General features: G+C 36.3%; 1 protein-coding gene across 6 annotated transcripts in view; it reads left to right on the forward strand.

The window, feature by feature from the left end:
- Nucleotides 1–19,035, forward strand: part of sox5 (SRY-box transcription factor 5) — an 863,129-nt gene that overhangs the window by 583,982 nt on the left and 260,112 nt on the right. The window lies entirely within an intron of this gene.

Consider the following 19,035-nt stretch of genomic DNA (forward strand, 5'->3'; position numbering starts at 1 on the left):
TGCTCGTCAGGAAGTACAAGATGCGTCACACTGGATGTTTACATTGTCACTTTAACACCACGCAACTGTAAGTTGTTTTTTTAAGATTTGCTTGAAAAAGTTCATTTTCCTTCACATTTATTTGCATTTAAAAGATCATGTTTGTAGGAGTGTTGTCCCGATACCAATATTTTACAATTGTATTTCGATACTTTTCTTAATAAAGGGGACCACAAAAAATGTCATTACAGAACAACAAATATTAGTGTACATGAAACATAAGTTTATTATTGTAATTTAGTCCTTAAATAAAATGTTGAACATACTAGACAACTTGTCTTTTAGTAGTAAGTAAACAAACAAAGACTCCTAATTAGTCGTATGCAGTAACATATTGTGTCATTTATACACCTATTATTTTGTACACATTATGAGGGACAAACTGTAAAAATTGTATATTAATCCACTTGTTCATTTACTGTTAATATCTGCTTATTTTCTGTTTGAACATGTTCTATCTACACTTCTGTTCAAATGTAATAATCACTTATTCTTCTCTTCTTTGATACTTGACATTAGTTTTGGATGATACCACACATTTAGGGTATGGATCTGATACCAAGTAGTTACAGGTTCATACATTGGTCATATTCAAAGTCCTCATGTGTCCAGGGACATATTTACTGACTTTATAAACATAATATGATTTTTTTTTAAAAGGAAAAAAGATATTGCGATGCTAAAAAACATTGATGTAATCATAGTAGTATCGACTAGATACACTATTGTACTTGGTATCATTACAGTGGACGTCAGGTGTAGTATGGTTGTACAGGGAAAGAAGACGGCACAGACAACAGGGACGTCGTTTAGCTCTATTTATTATATATATATATATATATATATATATATATATATATATATATATATATATATATATATATATTAGGGGTGTGGGAAAAAATCGATTCGAATTCGAATCGCCATTCTCACGTTGTGCGATTCAGAATCGATTCTCATTTTTTAAAAATCGATTATTTATTTTATTTTATTCTTTATTTATTTTGTATTATTTTTTTAATGAATCAATCCAACAAAACAATACACAGCAATACCATAACAATGCAATCCAATTCCAAAAGCAAAGCCGAGCCAGCAACACTCAGAAGTGCAATAAACAGAGCAATTGAGAGGAGACACAAACACCACACACAACAAACCAAAAGTAGTCAAACAAAAATGAATATTATCAACAACAGTATCAATATTAGTTACAATTTCAACATAGCAGTGATTAAAAATCCCTCATTGACATTATCATTAGACATTTATAAAAAAGAACAATAGTGTCACAGTGGCTTACACTTGCATCGCATCTCATAAGCTGGACAACACACTGTGTCCAATATTTGCACAAAGATAAAATAAGTCATATTTTTTGGTTCATTTAATAGTTCAAACAAATGTACATTATTGCAATCAGTTGATAAAACATTGTCCTTTACAATTATAAAAGCTTTTTACTCTGCTTGCATGTCAGCAGACTGGGGTAGATCCTGCTGAAATCTATGTATTGAATCAATAGACAATCCTTCTGAATCGGGAAAATATCGATTTTGAATCGAATCGTGACCCCAAGAATCGATATTGAATCGAATCGTGGGACACCTAAAGATTCACAGCCCTAATATATATATATATATTTACAAAAGTATGGCGTGTGAAACTACTCCAAAACGCCAGATAATATGTCTTACCTTATACTAACGTACACACAGCATAATAATACTCCTATGTTGAAGCACAGTACAATCCATCAAGCGGTGTGGCTTCATAGCTTACCAAAGTGTGTAATGTTCTATATTTTCCATGGAACATATAAAATGTTGGTGTTTACTTGAGCCATATTGCAGTCTACACATATCTCTTATGTGTGACTGCCATCTACTGGTCACACTTACCATTTCACCATGTACCAAATAAAATAGCTTCGAGGTTGGTAAGTAAAACCAGAATTATTCCGTACATTAGGCGCACCGGGTTATAAGGCGAATTGTCGAGTTTTGAGGAAAAAATTTGATTTTAAGTGCGCCTTATAGTCTGTAAAATACAGTATTTGAATTGTTTGCAGAAGATGCCAAAGACTGAAGCAGTGGACTAAGACAATGGTTGGCCAAACACAACATACAGTATGTACACCACAGGGTCATAACAGCCAAACACAACATACTGTATATACAGCACACGGTTATAATGGCACAAATACACGAGAGGAATTGTACAGCAAGTAAAGGTTAAGGCCAGTCTTGTGCAAGCGGTGTCAGGTAAACAATGAATGACTCAACAATAGTTGTATTTTTATCCCTGAAGCCGCATGCTAAAGTGAGTTATACGTTACAGGTGTGCAAGAACAACACAGGCATGTTCTCGTGTTCACTCGCTCGTATTATTAGAGATCAGTGGTGATAAAAAACAGCTCGTGTGGCGGCTGACCTTTTAGTTGTAAAGATAACAGCCAGAACATTCCATGCCTTGGAAAGTAATTCTCTGAAAAGTGCAGCAGAGAAATGATGTAAAGAGAATATTCACACGCCGTCGCTTTGGGCAGCCATGCAGGCACGCAGCAGAGATGGATGGATAGTCCATGGATAGTCACTAGCACACAGGGTACTATCCTTGTCCTAGAGGAAGATTTTTTTTTTTGTCATTTAGATCTATGGAGGTTAATCTGTGTCTTTATTACGAAAGCTTTTTTTATTTTTTTTATTTATTTTTTTTTACACTGAATTTATGTCACTGAATTATTTGTGTTTGAATAGTTTTTTTTTTGTTTTTTTTAAATGAAATCATGGTGACAATTTGTTTAAATAAACATTGGGGAGCAAAATGTATCTTTAAAAATCAGAGTAAATAAAAAAAAATCCAGTATAAAAAAAGCACTGTAAAACAATGTGTGTGTATAAAACTTCAGTGTGAAATAAAAAAACAGTGTGTGAAAATTCAGTGTAAAAAAATGTGTGTACAAAACGTAAGTGTAAAAAAAACGTGTGAATATTCAAAAATTCAGGGTGTAAAAAAATTAAATGTAAAAAAAATCAGTGTAAAAAATGTTTGTGTATAAAAATTAAGTGTGGAATAATTCAGTGTAAAGAATTCAGTGTAAAAAAATCAGTGTGTAAAAATTCAGTGTGTAAAAAAATGTTTTCAATTTAATTGAACAAATATATTTGTGCTAAAAATTACTGTACAAAAAGTGAGTGTAAAAAACTTTTGAATATTCAGTGTAAAAAAAATTAATAGAGTAAAAATGATGTGTAAAAAAAAAATGTAGTGTATAAAAGTTAAATGTGTAAAAATTCAGTGTGTAAAAAATGTTTTTCAATGTCATTGAACAAAAATATTTGAGTGCATAAAAATTAAGTGGGAAAAATTATGTGTAAAAAAAATCAGTGTGTAAAAATTCAGTGTACAAATATTAAGTGTAAAAAAACTTGTAAATATTCAGTGTAAAAAATTTCAGGGTAAAAAAAAATTCAATGTAAAAAAACAATCAGTGTAAAAACATTTAGTGTATCAAAATTAAGTGTGGAAAAATTCAGTGTAAAAAAAATCAGTGTGTAAAAATTCAGCGTGTAAAAAATAATTTAAATTTCATTGAACAAATATATTTCAGCTAAAAATTAGTGTACAAAAAGTAAATGTAAAGCAACTTGTGAATATTCAGTGTAAAAAAATTCAGTTTGTGAAAATTCTATGTAAAAAAAATATCTGTATAAAAAAAATTAGTGTATAAAAGTTAAATGTGTAAAAATTCAGTCTGTAAAAAATATTTTTCAGTCTCATTGAATACAAAATATTTCAGTGCATAAAAATTAAGTGTGAAAAATTCTGTGTAAAAAAAAAATCAGTGTGTAAAAATTCAGTGTACAAAAAGTAAGTGTAAAAAAAGTTGTGAATATTCAGTGTAAAAAAATTCAAGGTGTAAAAATTTTATGTAAAAAAATGTGTGTAAAAAATCTTTAGTGTATAAAAATTAAGTGTGTAAAAATTCAGTGTGTAATTTTAATTTCATTGAACAAAAATATTTGAGCAAAAAAATTGTGTACAAAAATATATTCAGTGTAAAAAAATTCAGGGTGAAAAAAAATTCAATGTAAAAAAATCAGTGTAAAAACATTTAGTGTATAAAAATTAAGTCTGGAAAAATTCAGTGAAAAGAATTCAGTGTAAACAAATCAGTGTGTAAAAATTCAGTGTGTAAAAAAAAATCAATTTCATTGAACAAATATATTTGAGCTGAAAATTACTGTACAAAAAGTAAGTGTAAAACAACTTGTGAATATTCAGTGTAAAAAAATTTGGGGTGTGAAAATTCTATGTAAAAAAAATATCTGTGTAAAAAAATTTAGGGTATAAAAGTTAAATGTGAAAAAATTCAGTGTAAAAAATATTTTTCAATTTCATTGAACAAAAAATATTTCAGTGCATAAAAATTAAGTGTGAAAAATTCTGTGTAAAAAAAATTAGTGTGTAAAAATTCAGTGTACAAAAAGTAAGTGTAAAAAAACTTGTGAATATTCAGTGTAAAAAAATTCAGGGTGTAAAAATTCAATGTAAAAAAAAAATTGTGTAAAAAATTGTTTGTGTATAAAAATTAAGTGTGTAAAAATTCAGTGTGTAATTTCAATTTCATTGAACAAAAATATTTGAGCAAAAAAATTGTGTACAAAAAGTAAGTGTAAAAAAACTTGGGAATATTCAGTGTAAAAAAGTTCAGGGGGGTGTAAAAATTAAATGTAAAAAAAATCAGTGTAAAAAAACGTGTATAAAAATTAAGTGTGAAAAATGCAGTGTAAAAATATATTTTTCAATTTCATTGAACAAAAATATTTGAGCTAAAAATTAGTGTACAAAAAGTAAGTGAAAAAAAACGTGAATATTGAGTGTAAAAAAATTCTGGGTGTAAAAATTAAATGTAAAAAGAAATCTGTGTACAATTTTCTTTTGTAATTCAGATCTATGGAGGTTAATCTGTGTCTTTATTACGAAAGCTTTTTTTTTTTTTTTTTACACTGAATTTATGTCACTGAATTATTTGTGTTTGAATTGTGTAGACTGTGTTTTTGTTTTTTTTAATCACATCATGCTGACAATTTTTTAAAATAAATATTGGGGAACAAAATGTATCTTTAAAAATCAGAGTAAATAAAAAATCCAGTATAAAAAAAAGCACTATAAAACAATGTGTGTGTATAAAACATCAGTGTGAAATAAAAACAGTGTGTGAAAATTAAGGGTAAAAAAAAATTTGTGTACAAAAAGTAAGTGTAAAAAGCATGTGAATATTCAGTGTAAAAAAATTCAGGGTCAAAAAAATTCAATGTAAAAAAGATCTGTGTAAAAACATTTAGTGTATAAAAATTAAGTGTGGAAAAATTCAGTGTAAAGAATTCAGTGTAAAATAGTTTCATTGAACAAATATATTTGAGCTAAGAATTACTGTACAAAAAGTAAGTGTAAAACAACTTGTGAATATTCAGTGTAAAAGTAAGTGTAAAACAACTTGTGAATATTCAGTGTATGTATATGTAAAAAAAATATCTGGGTAAAAAAAATTTAGTGTATAAAGTATTAATAAAGTAATAAAATATTTTTTACACAGTGAATTTTTACACATTTAATGTGTAAAAAGTCAGTGTGTAAAAAATATTTTTCAATTTCGTTGAACAAAAACTATTTGAGTGCATAAACATTAAGTGTAAAAAATTAAGTGTAAAAAAATCAGTGTATAAAAATTCAATGTACAAAATTAGTGTACAAAAAGTAAGTAACTTGTAAGTAACGTGAATATTCAGTGTAAAAAGTAAGTGTAAACAACTTGGGGATATTCAGTGTAAAAAAATCCATGGTGTAAAAATTATATGTAAAAAAAAAATTGTGTAAAAAAACTTTTGTGTATAAAAATTAAGTGTGTAAAATTTCAGTGTGTAATTTAAATTTCATTGAACAAAAATATTTTAGCAAAAATTTAATGTACAAAAAGTAAGTAAAAAAACTTCAGGGAGTGTAAAAATTAAATGTAAAAAAAAACATCAGTGTAAAAAAATGTGTATAAAAATTAAGGTTGAAAATCTATTACTAGATTACTTATTAGATTCTGAACATTCACACACTAGGGACCATTTAGTGTTGCCAATCAACCTATCCCCAGGTGCATGTCTTTGGAGGTGGGAGGGGCCTATCCCCAGGTGCATGTCTTTGGAGGTGGGAGGGGCCTATCCCCAGGTGCATGTCTTTGGAGGTGGGAGGAAGCCGGAGTACCCGGAGGGAACCCACGCAGTCACGGGGAGAACATGCAAAATCCACACAGAAAGATCCTGAGCCCGGAATTGAACTCAGGACTACTCAGGACCTTCGTATTGTGAGGCACATGTACTAACCCCTGTGCCACCGTGCTGCCTTTCAGTTTGTTCAAATAAAATGTTTTGAAATTCAGTGTGTAAAAATTCAGATTAAAAAAACATATTTTTCAATTTCATTGAACAAAAATATTGGAGCAAAATCTGTGTTTTAAAAAAAAATGTTGTTTGTTAAAATACAATGTTGTAAAATTCAGTGTGTAAAAATTCAGAGTAAACATTATTTGTCAGTTTCATTGAACAAAAATATTTGAGCAAAATCTGTGTTTTTAAAAATGCTGTTTGTTAAAATACAATGTTCTAAAATTCAGCATGTAAAAATTCAGAGTAAACATTATTTTTGTTTTTAAAAATTAAGTTTTTTAAAATAAAATGTTTTGAAATTCAGCTTTTTCAATTTCATTGAACAATATTGGGGCAAAATTGTTTTTTAAAAGTTCCGTTTGTTAAAATACAATGTTTTAAAATTCAGCGTGTAAAAATTAAGAGCAGAAGTGTTGGTTGCTTCAAAACTTCCAGTAAATTAAAGACTGAAGCAACGGCTCGTGTCTCAGAAGCAGCCCATGAGGTTGTCATTATATATATAAAGGTTTATTTGAAATAAAGACAGATACAGAAACATAGATATTTGAAACAGTCATCCAATGTATGCATCATAATGTTTGTAGCCTAAGCTCATTTACAACACTTGTCCCCAACAACAACACAGATCTAACATCATTAAAAATAGGAAAATAAAAAGAATGAGGCAAAGAGGAGTCGATAATAATGATAATAAAAGACAAAGTTCAAACTAGATGAAAGCCAATAATAATAATAATAATAATAATGATAATAATAATAACACAGACAAAGTGCAGACTAGATAAAAACCAATTAGTAAAAATTGGTCATTCGTCTCAAGCGACTTTTGAAATGTCCGCACTGATTTTTTTTTACGTTGAATTTTTATACCCTGATTATTTTTGCAATGTATTTGTATCAGTAATATTACTGAACAAAATGAATTTTTAAACACACACATTTTGCTCACAATTTTTATTATTTTTATATTTATATTTTATATTTTTATTCAATGTAATTGTCAGCATAATTTGGTGTAAAAAAAACAAAAGTTCATTTCACAAAATAATTCAGTTACATAAATGAAGTGTGGTGTCGTAATAAAGACACCAATTGTACACTTTCAGTCCTTGTTGTGTTGTGTTGTGTAGTTTAGTAATGGAAGAAGTACAACACCTGTCTTCTTCTTCCAACAGATGGCGGCAGAAGAAGAAGACGACAAGGACGCGCTCCAGCAGTCCACCACATGTTTACCACTTTGTTTACCACTTTGTTTACCACTCAGTGCCAGATCAACACCCTTTGAAGAAGTGACACTTGGCATGTGAGAGAGGACTTCATCGCTTCAATTGGGAGAAATATGTCTGAGGAAGTGACAGGTGTCACTCTCTCTCTCTCTCTCTGAGTCTTACCTGATCTAAATATGGGTCTGGGGCCTCAGGACACGCACGGACTTGTGTGGCTTGTTGTGTACTTTTCAGTGTTGTGTGGCTCTATGTGTACTTTTCAGTGTTGTGTGGTGTACTCTTCAGTGTTGTGTGGCTCTATGTGTACTTTTCAGTGTTGTGTGGTTTGTTGTGTACTTTTCAGTGTTGTGTGGTGTAATTTTCAGTGTTGTGTGGCTCCATGTGTACTTTTCAGTGTTGTGTGGCTCTATGTGTACTTTTCAGTGTTGTGTGGCCTGTTGTGTACTTTTCAGTGTTGTGTGGTGTACTTTTCAGTGTTGCGTGGCTCCATGTGTACTTTTCAGTGTTGTGTGGCTTGTTGTGTACTTTTCAGTGTTGTGTGGTGTACTTTTCAGTGTTGTGTGGCTCTATGTGTACTTTTCAGTGTTGTGTGGCTCTGTGTGTACTTTTCAGTGTTGTGTGGTGTACTTTTCAGTGTTGTGTGGCTTTTTGTGTACTTTTCAGTGTTGTGTGGCTTGTTGTGTACTTTTCAGTGTTGTGTGGTGTACTTTTCAGTGTTGTGTGGCTCCATGTGTACTTTTCAGTGTTGTGTGGCTTGTTGTGTACTTTTCAGTGTTGTGTGGTGTACTTTTCAGTGTTGTGTGGCTCTGTGTGTACTTTTCAGTGTTGTGTGGCTCTATGTGTACTTTTCAGTGTTGTGTGGCTTTACGTGTACTTTTCAGTGTTGTGTGACTCTATGTGTACTTTTCAGTGTTGTGTGGCTTGTTGTGTGGCTTGTTGTGTACCTTTCAGTGTTGTGTGGTGTACTTTTCAGTGTTGTGTGGCTCTATGTGTACTTTTCAGTGTTGTGTGGCTCTGTGTGTACTCTTCAGTGTTGTGTGGTGTACTTTTCAGGGTTGTGTGGCTTTTTGTGTACTTTTCAGTGTTGTGTGGCTCTGCGTGTACTTTTCAGTGTTGTGTGGCTCTATGTGTACTTTTCAGTGTTGTGTGACTCTATGTGTACTTTTCAGTGTTGTGTGACTCTATGTGTACTTTTCAGTGTTGTGTGACTCTATGTGTACTTTTCAGTGTTGTGTGGCTTTATGTGTACTTTTCAATGTTGTGTGGCTCTATGTGTACTTTTCAGTGTTGTGTGGCTTTATATGTACTTTTCAGTGTTGTGTAGTGTACTTTTCAGTGTTGTGCAGCTCTATGTGTACTTTTCAGTGTTGTGTGGTGTACTTTTCAGTGTTGTGCAGCTCTATGTGTACTTTTCAGTGTTGTGTGGTGTACTTTTCAGTGTTGTGCAGCTCTATGTGTACTTTTCAGTGTTGTGTGGTGTACTTTTCAGTGTTGTGCAGCTCTATGTGTACTTTTCAGTGTTGTGTGGCTCTATCTGTACTTTTCAGTGTTGTGTGGCTTAATGTGTACTTTTCAGTGTTGTGTGGCTTTATGTGTACTTTTCAGTGTTGTGTGGCAACATAAAATGTAAGACAAGTGAGGAATAAGCAGAAGTAAGTGATACTGTACTCATTATACTTTACACTCTAATGATCAGGGATGGGCACAATTCACATGTGAACCAATACGGGGAATTGATTACCGGTACCAATTTGTGTGTTAATAAATATTGTTTTTGCTAATAAAATACATTTTTTATTGCAACATTAAAAAATGAGCTGGTTATGATAACTGCTGTCAAGTTACTATCACCTGTCTGAGTGTCATTTGCAAGTATGACATGAGGTTGCAATTACAGTCCAAGACGTTAGACGGCAGCAGTGTGTCGTTTATGTTGTGTTTTTTTGTTGTTGTTGCGCCCCAGGAAGTGTTAATGCTGTAAGTATTGTACCTGTTAAGAATCAACTGATTGTAACGCGCATGAACAATAAGTAATTAGTGGTGTTAAAATCGTCGTTTAAAATCGCCAATGCTAATCAGTAGCATGTCAATAGCAAAGCCGACGTGTCTTAGCATCAAGCTTGCCCTTTTTATTTTTATTTTTTTACAAAAGCGGAGCCGTTCTTTACGTATGTTGTAGCGTTGTTGTTTTTTTAAAGTCAGTTGCCTTGTTGACATTGAAAATTGCAACATTAACTTGTGCTAGTGTCGAAGTTTAATACATTTAAAGGCCAACTGAAATGAAATTTTTTTATTTAAACGGGGATAGCAGATCTATTCTATGTGTCATACTTGATCATTTCGCGATATTGCCATATTTTTGCTGAAAGGATTTAGTATAGAACAACGACGATAAAGATCGCAACTTTTGGTATCTGATAAAAAAAAAGGCTTGCCCCTACAGGAAGTAGCGTGACGTAGTCAATTGAACATATCCGCAAAGTTCCCTATTGTTTACAATGATGGCCGCCAAAAGTGAGAGAGATTCGGACCAAGAAAGCGACGATTTCCCCATTAATTTGAGCGAGGATGAAAGATTTGTGGATGAGGAAAGTGCAAGTGAAGGACTAGTGGGGAGTTGAAGCTATTCAGATAGGGAAGATGCTGTGAGAGCCGGGGGTGACCTGATATTCAGCTGGGAATGACTACAACAGTAAATAAACACAAGACATATATATACTCTATTAGCCACAACACAACCAGGCTTATATTTAATATGCCACAAATTAATCCCACATAAAAACACTTAGGTGTTTGTTATGCTAGCTCCTAGCTACTAGCTACTAGCTCGAGCTAGTTATAGCTCGAGCGGTATATGGACGGGATCCCGTCCATAAAACCCGCCAATATAATTCAAACACCTGCACAACACACACACTCACTCAGCCCAAAGGACCGTTCACCTAACCCAAGGTTCATAAAGCTTATATATTTAACCAAAGTTACGTACGTGACACGCACGTACGGGCAAGCGATCAAATGTTTGGAAGCGCGCGGGGGTGACCTGATATTCAGCTGGGAATGACTACAACAGTAAATAAACACAAGACATATATATACTCTATTAGCCACAACACAACCAGGCTTATATTTAATATGCCACAAATTAATCCTAATGCTAGCTCCTAGCTCGAGCTAGTTATAGCAAGCGATCAAATGTTTGGAAGCGTACTCACGGTATCGCGTCTGCGTCTGTTAACGAAGTCAAAGTCCTCCTGGTAAGAGTCTCTGTTGTCCGAGTTCTTCGATCTTGACTGCATCTTTCGGGAATGTAAACAATGAAACACCGACTGTGTTGTGTTGCTGACTTCCCTCGCAAAATACTCCGCTTCGCACCGACTTTCTTCTTTGCTTGCTCAGCTTCTTTCTCCATAATGCAATGAAAAAATTGCAACAGATTCACCAACACAGATGTCCAGAATACTGTGGAATAATGAGATGAAAACAGAGCTATTTCGTATTGGCTTCAATGGGAAAGCCATACCTCTGTTAAACTGGCTACGTCACGCGCATACGTCATCATCCAAAGGCGTTTTGAACCGGAAGTGTGGCGGGAAATTTAAAATGTCACTTTATAAGTTAACCCGGCCGTATTGGCATGTGTTGCAATGTTAAGATTTCATCATTGATATATAAACTATCAGACTGCGTGGTCGCTAGTAGTGGCTTTCAGTAGGCCTTTAAAGAAAATAAATTCACATTGTCATGAAGGAGTATTTTGAGGACACAAATGAATGTGTTGCATTGTGGAATAAGGCTGTAACATGTATGGACAGTACTGAATTGTACTTTTTACCTAGAACCACTTTAATCTATGACCGCTGAGCATCAAACGTCGGAAGAACGTCATTTCCGGGAAAAGCAAAATTAAGCAGAAAGATCATCTAAAGTGTAAAGTAAACAAAAAAAGGTTCCATTGGAGCCTCACTACTTAGTAGTTTTCCTGCAGGCGCGGTGGTGATTGGTGGAGAAAAGCTCACCCTTCAACCCAACGCCCGCTTCAAAACTGTGAATGGGGAAAGGAGAGCAAACGTCGCCCGTTTACCTTTGAGACGTCATTTTTTTTACGCCAGGTGGGAGGTGCAGTATCGACTTCCTGGATGCTCGCTCCTGTGAGGCGTGTCCCGAGGGGGTCAAGGGAGGCCTTCGCCGCTTCCGTTGAAGATGCTCACATTGATTTGTGTCACTTCTCTGCTCGCCACCGTCCTGCACTCTCCTTCACTTCACATAACACACACATGCATGCACACAACAATCACACATTAACTACACAAAGCAGAGGGGGAACACTTCTACTACATTCTTTTTACAACAATGTGCACACTGTGCAGCCTCAGAGTGCCTGGATTGTCCACAGGCATCCGAACATCCAATAAAAGTAGCAGTAGAGTGGAACAACAAGTTGCCTCTATATTGAACTATTATCAGATACACTATATTGCCAAAAGTATTTGGCCAGCCATCCAAATGATGAGAATCACTAATCACTTGGCCCGGTGTATCAAATCAAGCACTTAGGCATGGAGACTGTTTCTACAAACATTTGTGAAAGAATGGGCCGCTCTCAGTGATTTACAGCGTGGAACTGTCACAGGATGCCACCTGTGCAACAAATCCAGTCCTGAAATGTCCTCGCTCCTAAATATTCCAAAGTCAACTTTGTTATAAGAAAAATGAAGAGTTTGGGAACAACAGCAACTCAGCCACCAAGTGGTAGACCACATAAACTGACAGAGAGGTCAGCATAGTGCAAAGACTTTCTGCACAGTCACTTGCTACAGAGCTCCGAACTTCATGTCACCTTCCAATTAGCCCACGTACAGTACGCAGAGAGCTTCATGGAATGGGTTTCCATGGCCGAGCAGCTGCATCTAAGCCATACATTACCAAGTCCAATGCAAAGCCCGAAAAATGTTTAATCCAAAAGTAGAAAGTACAGCTTGTGATGTAAAGCTAGGTGCGAGAAAGCTACGACTTGAGGACTCGCCACAAAAGGATAAATGCTACGTTCCGTTTCCATCAGAAGTTGGAAGTCGGAGCTGAGGATGACGTCACAGCCGACTTGTGAGTGGAAATCAAGATGGCCACATCCCTAAAAGCTATTTTTGCACTTGCCTTGTCTGAAAATAAACAACTTAAGTGAAAATATGCACTCTCTCTGCAACCTTCAAACAGAAACGCTATTGCTAGCGATGTACAGCGTATTTACCACATGAAATAAATGTAGTTTAGTGAATTGACCATATTCAAATGTACAATACATTGTATATGACAGATTTACTGCGACAAAAACTAATCAGAAGTGCTAATAACGAGTGTTATAAAAGCGGATATCATTGTTTGCATCCAGACATCTTTGAAACGAACTCGGGGGTGGTGAGAATGCTCCGACTTTTTTGAGTCGTAAATCCGACCTCGAGGGGCGTTCCAGTTAGGGATGATACTCGAAACCGGTTTTCCCGGTTGTTCGATAAGAAAAGAACAGAGTCCTCAGACTCGAATCCCTTTTTGAGAACCTGTACCCGTTATCGAGACCACTATAGTAAAGAAAAAGAGTTGCTTCTTTATTCGAATCCCTGGGACCAATCCCGTCCTGACCAGAAATGCTCCGTGTGACATCACAAGAAATGACGTCACGTAGCTCAGTCATTAGGCGCAGATAGAGAAAGCAGGAAAAACAATGGACCGGAAAAAGCGCTCCAAGCTGTAATAAAGTTCAAAACAAAAGGTATAATCCAATGAATAACTTTACTGAGAGATTTGAGCAGACTACAAACACATGACCAACACTTTTACGACCAACCGGAAACATAGCAACCAGGCTAGCAACGCACCTTTTTTACGGCAGCTGTCGCAACGTTCTTAAGTCAACCGCAGCACATACATATATATACAACACATCTCCCTTTTTGAACTTTTGTTTTTCTTTCCTTGTAAACAAAACAAAATCACACTGTAGATGTGTTGTCTGTCTAATTATAAATAATGCAGATGAGGCGTGTTGGCTGAGTTCTTGACGTTTACTTTCACAGCGTGCTCATAACCTCTTTCTTAGCTGCCGTGTGACGACATGCAACAACACTTTTCGGGGCTAGCGCGCATGCTCGTCACTCTCGTTGCATGCTGGGTAGTGTAGTTGTTATATTCCCCAGCTCATAACATCTTTCCCCCTAAAGAAATAATGTTAACTCAATAAAGTGTATTTCTTTTTTTAGCTTTAACTTTTCATTTTTTAGCATTGTAACCACATTTGCAAACAACTTTTCTCTTCATAGAAGTTTCTTTCAATAAAGAAATAAAGTGCAAAAATGTCAAAGCATCATAACAAACAGTTATGTCAAATAGCAGCAGAAGTGCACTTTTTGGAGAGCTGTATTATTTTCAGTTTTGTGCCCAAGGGACTGATTTTATTTAACACTATATTATTATTTATACACCTATAGTGATCACAGAGACAGGTTGCTTTTGTGTTACTGTATATATTTGTTTTTCTGAAAAATCCCACTTAATATACTTTGGGTAACAACGTCAATATTTATTTATTTTATTTTATTTTTTAGGGGGGTAACAGTCAATATTTATTTCTTTATTAGATTTTTTTATATTTATATATATATATATATATATATATATATATATATATATATATATATATATATATATATATATATATATATATATATATATATAATAAAAGTGAGCTTTTGTTAAACCAAATATTGTGTGTTTTTTTCCATATACAACAACCTATCTGGACTCGATAAGAGAATCGATAAGGAATCGGTTCGATAAGAGGATTCGATAATAGGCTCAAACTCGATAATTTCTTATCAAACATCATCCCTAGTTCCAGTTGAAGTTCCTACTAGGAACTCGGAAGTTCTGAAATGCCTCCTGGACGCCTGCCTGGTGAGGTGTTTCAGGCACGTCCAGCCGGGAGGAGACCTCGGGGAAGACCTAGGACACGTTGGAGGGACCATGTCTCATAGCTGGCCTGGGAACGCCTCAGTGTCCCCCCTGGGAAGTCTGATTTATTACATTTATTTTTTTCAAAGTACATATTTTTCTTCCATGCTACCTACCTAACCGTAGGCTTTGTAAGGTCATGTTAACTCTAACCTAAACAAAATTGAGACCAATCCACCTTATTGTCTCTTTCTTTCGATATGAAAACCATTAAGGAACTGAATCGTTAGGCAGAAACGAAAGTGGAATCGGAACCGGAAAACGTTTCAATTCAATTCCCAACCCTAGGCCCCGCCCTAATGGTTCATAAATGGATAGATGAACTTGTCAACACACTCGGATGCTACTGATCGTCCTGCCAGTTAAAGATGAAAACCACCTTCAACTATATAAACAAAACAATCCTACGAGTCAGGAAAGTTGCAGTAATGCTAGTGATTGTGCAACAAAACACGACTAAATGCAGATTTGTGTCACGGCGCATGCGCAATCCCGCATGTCATCTGCAGGACACCTCCGCTAGAAGCTCGCCGGGACACGCCCCAGCTCGCTTTGCCCGCATCGTGGCCACGCGCCTGCAAGGCTGCATGCAATCTACAATTAGCGCACCTGGGTCTGATGAAGACAGACAGCATAAAGACCAGCGGACCCAAAGATCCAGTGCCGGAACGTAGTTCACTCCTCGTAGCGAGCATACCGTCTCTGGCTTTCCTCCTGCGTACTTGCTCTCTCTGTGTGCCCTCCCTGTTCCCGTGTCTTACGTCCTCTGTGTTCCCCGCGGTGTTTCCCGTGATCGAGCTGTGTGCCTCGACTATCCTCTGGATTCCGGACTGCCTCCCTCGATCCTCGACCCCTGCTTGGACACGGACCTCGTTGCTTCTCCCCAGGCCCCGGCCGCTTGCTTGCCCACGGACTGCCTTCTCGCCTTGCCCCTTTTGGTCTGACGAAGGATTCATCCAACACACACTTACAACAAACCCTGGTAACGTTGACATTGTTAATTCTACACATCGTCTTGCACCATTCCCATTTAGTAGCATACACACTCCAATAAACCTATTGAACTGATCCCTGCCGTTGTGTCGTCTCTTTCCCCCGTCGTACGTAACAATTTGAGTGTAAAAACATTGTGGTTGAAATTGTTTAACAGGGGTTTACGCTTTAACGAGCTTGCATATTTTCAAATACTAAACAGGACATGCAAGTGTTTATCGACCACCTTATTTAGAGCATGAGCAATTTGACTCCCAACTCCAGCAAGTGATTCATGCCTTGCCTCACTGTACCTCCTCTCTTCTTCTAATGCCCACTGTACCTTGTAAATGCCACAGTGCCTGCGCAGAAGAGGAAGAGGGCTCGGGGGCAATCAGCAAATGTGCGGGGGCAGACTGGATGTGCTTCAAAAGGCTGACAAAACTATATAATACGCTTGATCCCCGTCCAATTCGCTTTCGCAGTTCAGCGGCCAGCGTTGGGTTAAAGCGGCGGAAAACAAAAGGGAGTCATTGGCATCGTCTTCCGTCTAAAGTTAGCACACAAGAGGTTGTATGGGAGAGGGGTGGGGGGGTGGCCCAGATAGCAAAATACATTGATTCAGTTTTGGAGATTGGTTATTTTTGGTTGAGGTTGAAAAATCAGTGTTGATTAAATTTATAAGTACCAGTTCAACGATTGAAAAACCATTGCTGAATCAATGTTGAATAGATTATGTTTTTTGAATGTCTTTTCCCAAGACAGGAGCTCTGTGCTCTTGTATCATCCTTTAGTGTTCCTGATGTTTCCCTCTTGTTTTCATGTGGTTTTTGGTTGGGGACCCTTTGGGACCGTGTGACAAGGGGTGCCACTTTCATGACTTCTGCAGTGCTTTTTTGTGGACTTCGGAATCTGCCTCCCGGGAGCCTTTTGGCCGTGGAGACCAGCTGCTAGGTCTCTGCCACACCAGAGTCCGTTTGGAGAGACTGGAGGAGATGCGGATGAAGGGACAGGACTGCAGAGTTTGGAGAGACTGGAGCGGATGTGGATGAAGAGACAGGGCTGCAAAGTTTGGAGAGACTGGAGGGGATGTGGATGAAGAGACAGGGCTGCAGAGTTTGGAGAGACTGGAGGAGATGTGGATGAAGAGACAGGGCTGCAGAGTTTGGAGAGACTGGAGGAGATGTGGATGAAGAGACAGAGCTGCAGAGTTTGGAGAGACTGGAGGAGATGTGGATGAAGAGACAGGGCTGCAGAGTTTGGAGAGACTGGAGGGGATGTGGATGAAGAGACAGGGCTGCAGAGTTTGGAGAGACTGGAGGAGATGTGGATGAAGAGACAGGGCTGCAGAGTTTGGAGAGACTGGAGGAGATGTGGATGAAGGGACAAGGACTGCAGAGTTTGGAGAGACTGGAGGGGATGTGGATGAAGAGACAGGGCTGCAGAGTTTGGAGAGACTGGAGGGGATGTGGATGAAGAGACAGGGCTGCAGAGTTTGGAGAGACTGGAGGGGATGTGGATGAAGAGACAGGGCTGCGGAGCTGGACAAGGTTCACAGTGTCTTGGCTGAATGAACAGGTATCGGACGCCTCGGTCTCCTTGGACGCATCCTCGCTCATCCATGCCGACTGGAAACTGGCCGAGAGTTGGTGGGCGGCCGAGGGTGGAGTCGGCTCTCTTGGTTGCTTTGTTGGGTCTGCTCCTGTCTCTGGCCATGCTCCCCCCAACCCAGCAGACGATGGCGTGGAACACCGCAGAGGCCACCGCAGTGTATATGTTTTTTTGTTGTTGTTGTTTTACTTGTAGCTGTATGTAGAAATGTCTGGTTGCATCAGCTCTGCTCTTTTAATGTCTTTAACGTCCTTTGTGTTCTTTGATGTTTCCCCTCTTACACACATGCTTATGTGTGCTATGACTATGAGGTTTTTTTCACCCTTGGCCTCAGTCTGGACCCCCTCTCCAAGGGCCCAGGCTTAGACTGTGGGGGAGAATTTTTTTGTCACCCCCCCCCCCCCCAGCATTTACCTGTTTCTCACCTTTTTTTGTCAGCGATCCTGTTCTATCTCCCTGTAATGTTTGATCCTGTTTTGTCTCCCTGTAATGTTTGATCCTGTTTTGTCTCCCTGTAATGTTTGATCCTGTTCTGTCTCCCTGTAATGTTTGATCCTGTTCTGTCTCCCTGTAATGTTTGTCTGATCTTGAATGGGATTGTGATGAAAATCTTAATTTCCCCTCAGGGATTACTAAAGTATTTCTGATTCTGATTCTGATTCTGAAATTCACTCCATTAAATTGACATTGTTTCAATGTCGCTGACCTTGGGTTCTGAAAAGAAATCTACCAGCTCCCAGCACATTTTTCAAATAGTGACCTATGACATAATTGTAATGAAGCATGGGTTCCCCCAAAACATGTCCCTGTAAAATGGGTTCTTTTTTTTCATAAAAAGGTTGAGAACCGCTTCAGTATAACATACTAAATGGTCCATTTTAGCATTGTAATCTTAGTATGTTTGTAATGTACCTCGTTAAAAAAATGAAATTAAATGTATTTATTAAATGTATGTTTAAATGTATAATAGACTGTATTTATATTATTCACATGTGAATAATGCTGTATAATAGACTGTATTTATATTATTCACATGTGAATGATGCTGTATAATAGACTATTTATATTATTCACATGTGAAAAATTCTGTATAATAGACTGTATTTATGTTATTCACATGTGAATAATGCTGTATAAAAGACTGTATTTATATTATTCACATGTGAATAATGCTGTATAATAGACTGTATTTATATTATTCACATGTGAATAATGCTGTATAATAGACTGTATATATGTTATTCACATGTGAATAATGCTGTATAATAGACTGTATTTATATTATTCACATGTGAATAATGCTGTATAATAAACTGTATTTATATTATTCACATGTGAATAATGCTGTATAATAGACTGTATTTATATTATTCACATGTGAATAATGCTGTATAATAGACTGTATATATGTTATTCACATGTGAATAATGCTGTATAATAGACTGTATATATGTTATTCACATGTGAATAATTCTGTATAATAGACTGTATTTATATTATTCACATGTGAATAATGCTTTATAATAGACTGTATATATGTTATTCACATGTGAATAATGCTGTATAATAGACTGTATTTATATTATTCACTTGTGAATAATGCTGTATAATAGACTGTATTTATATTATTCACATGTGAATGCTGTATAATATACTGTATTTATATTACCATAATGCTGAAGTTGTAATATACATCTATTAAGTTGTAATATGAATCTATTAACAAGCTTATTGGTGTG

This window comes from Entelurus aequoreus, linkage group LG12 (assembly GCF_033978785.1).
Source record: "Entelurus aequoreus isolate RoL-2023_Sb linkage group LG12, RoL_Eaeq_v1.1, whole genome shotgun sequence".
In the NCBI taxonomy this organism is placed as follows: Eukaryota; Metazoa; Chordata; class Actinopteri; order Syngnathiformes; family Syngnathidae; genus Entelurus; species Entelurus aequoreus.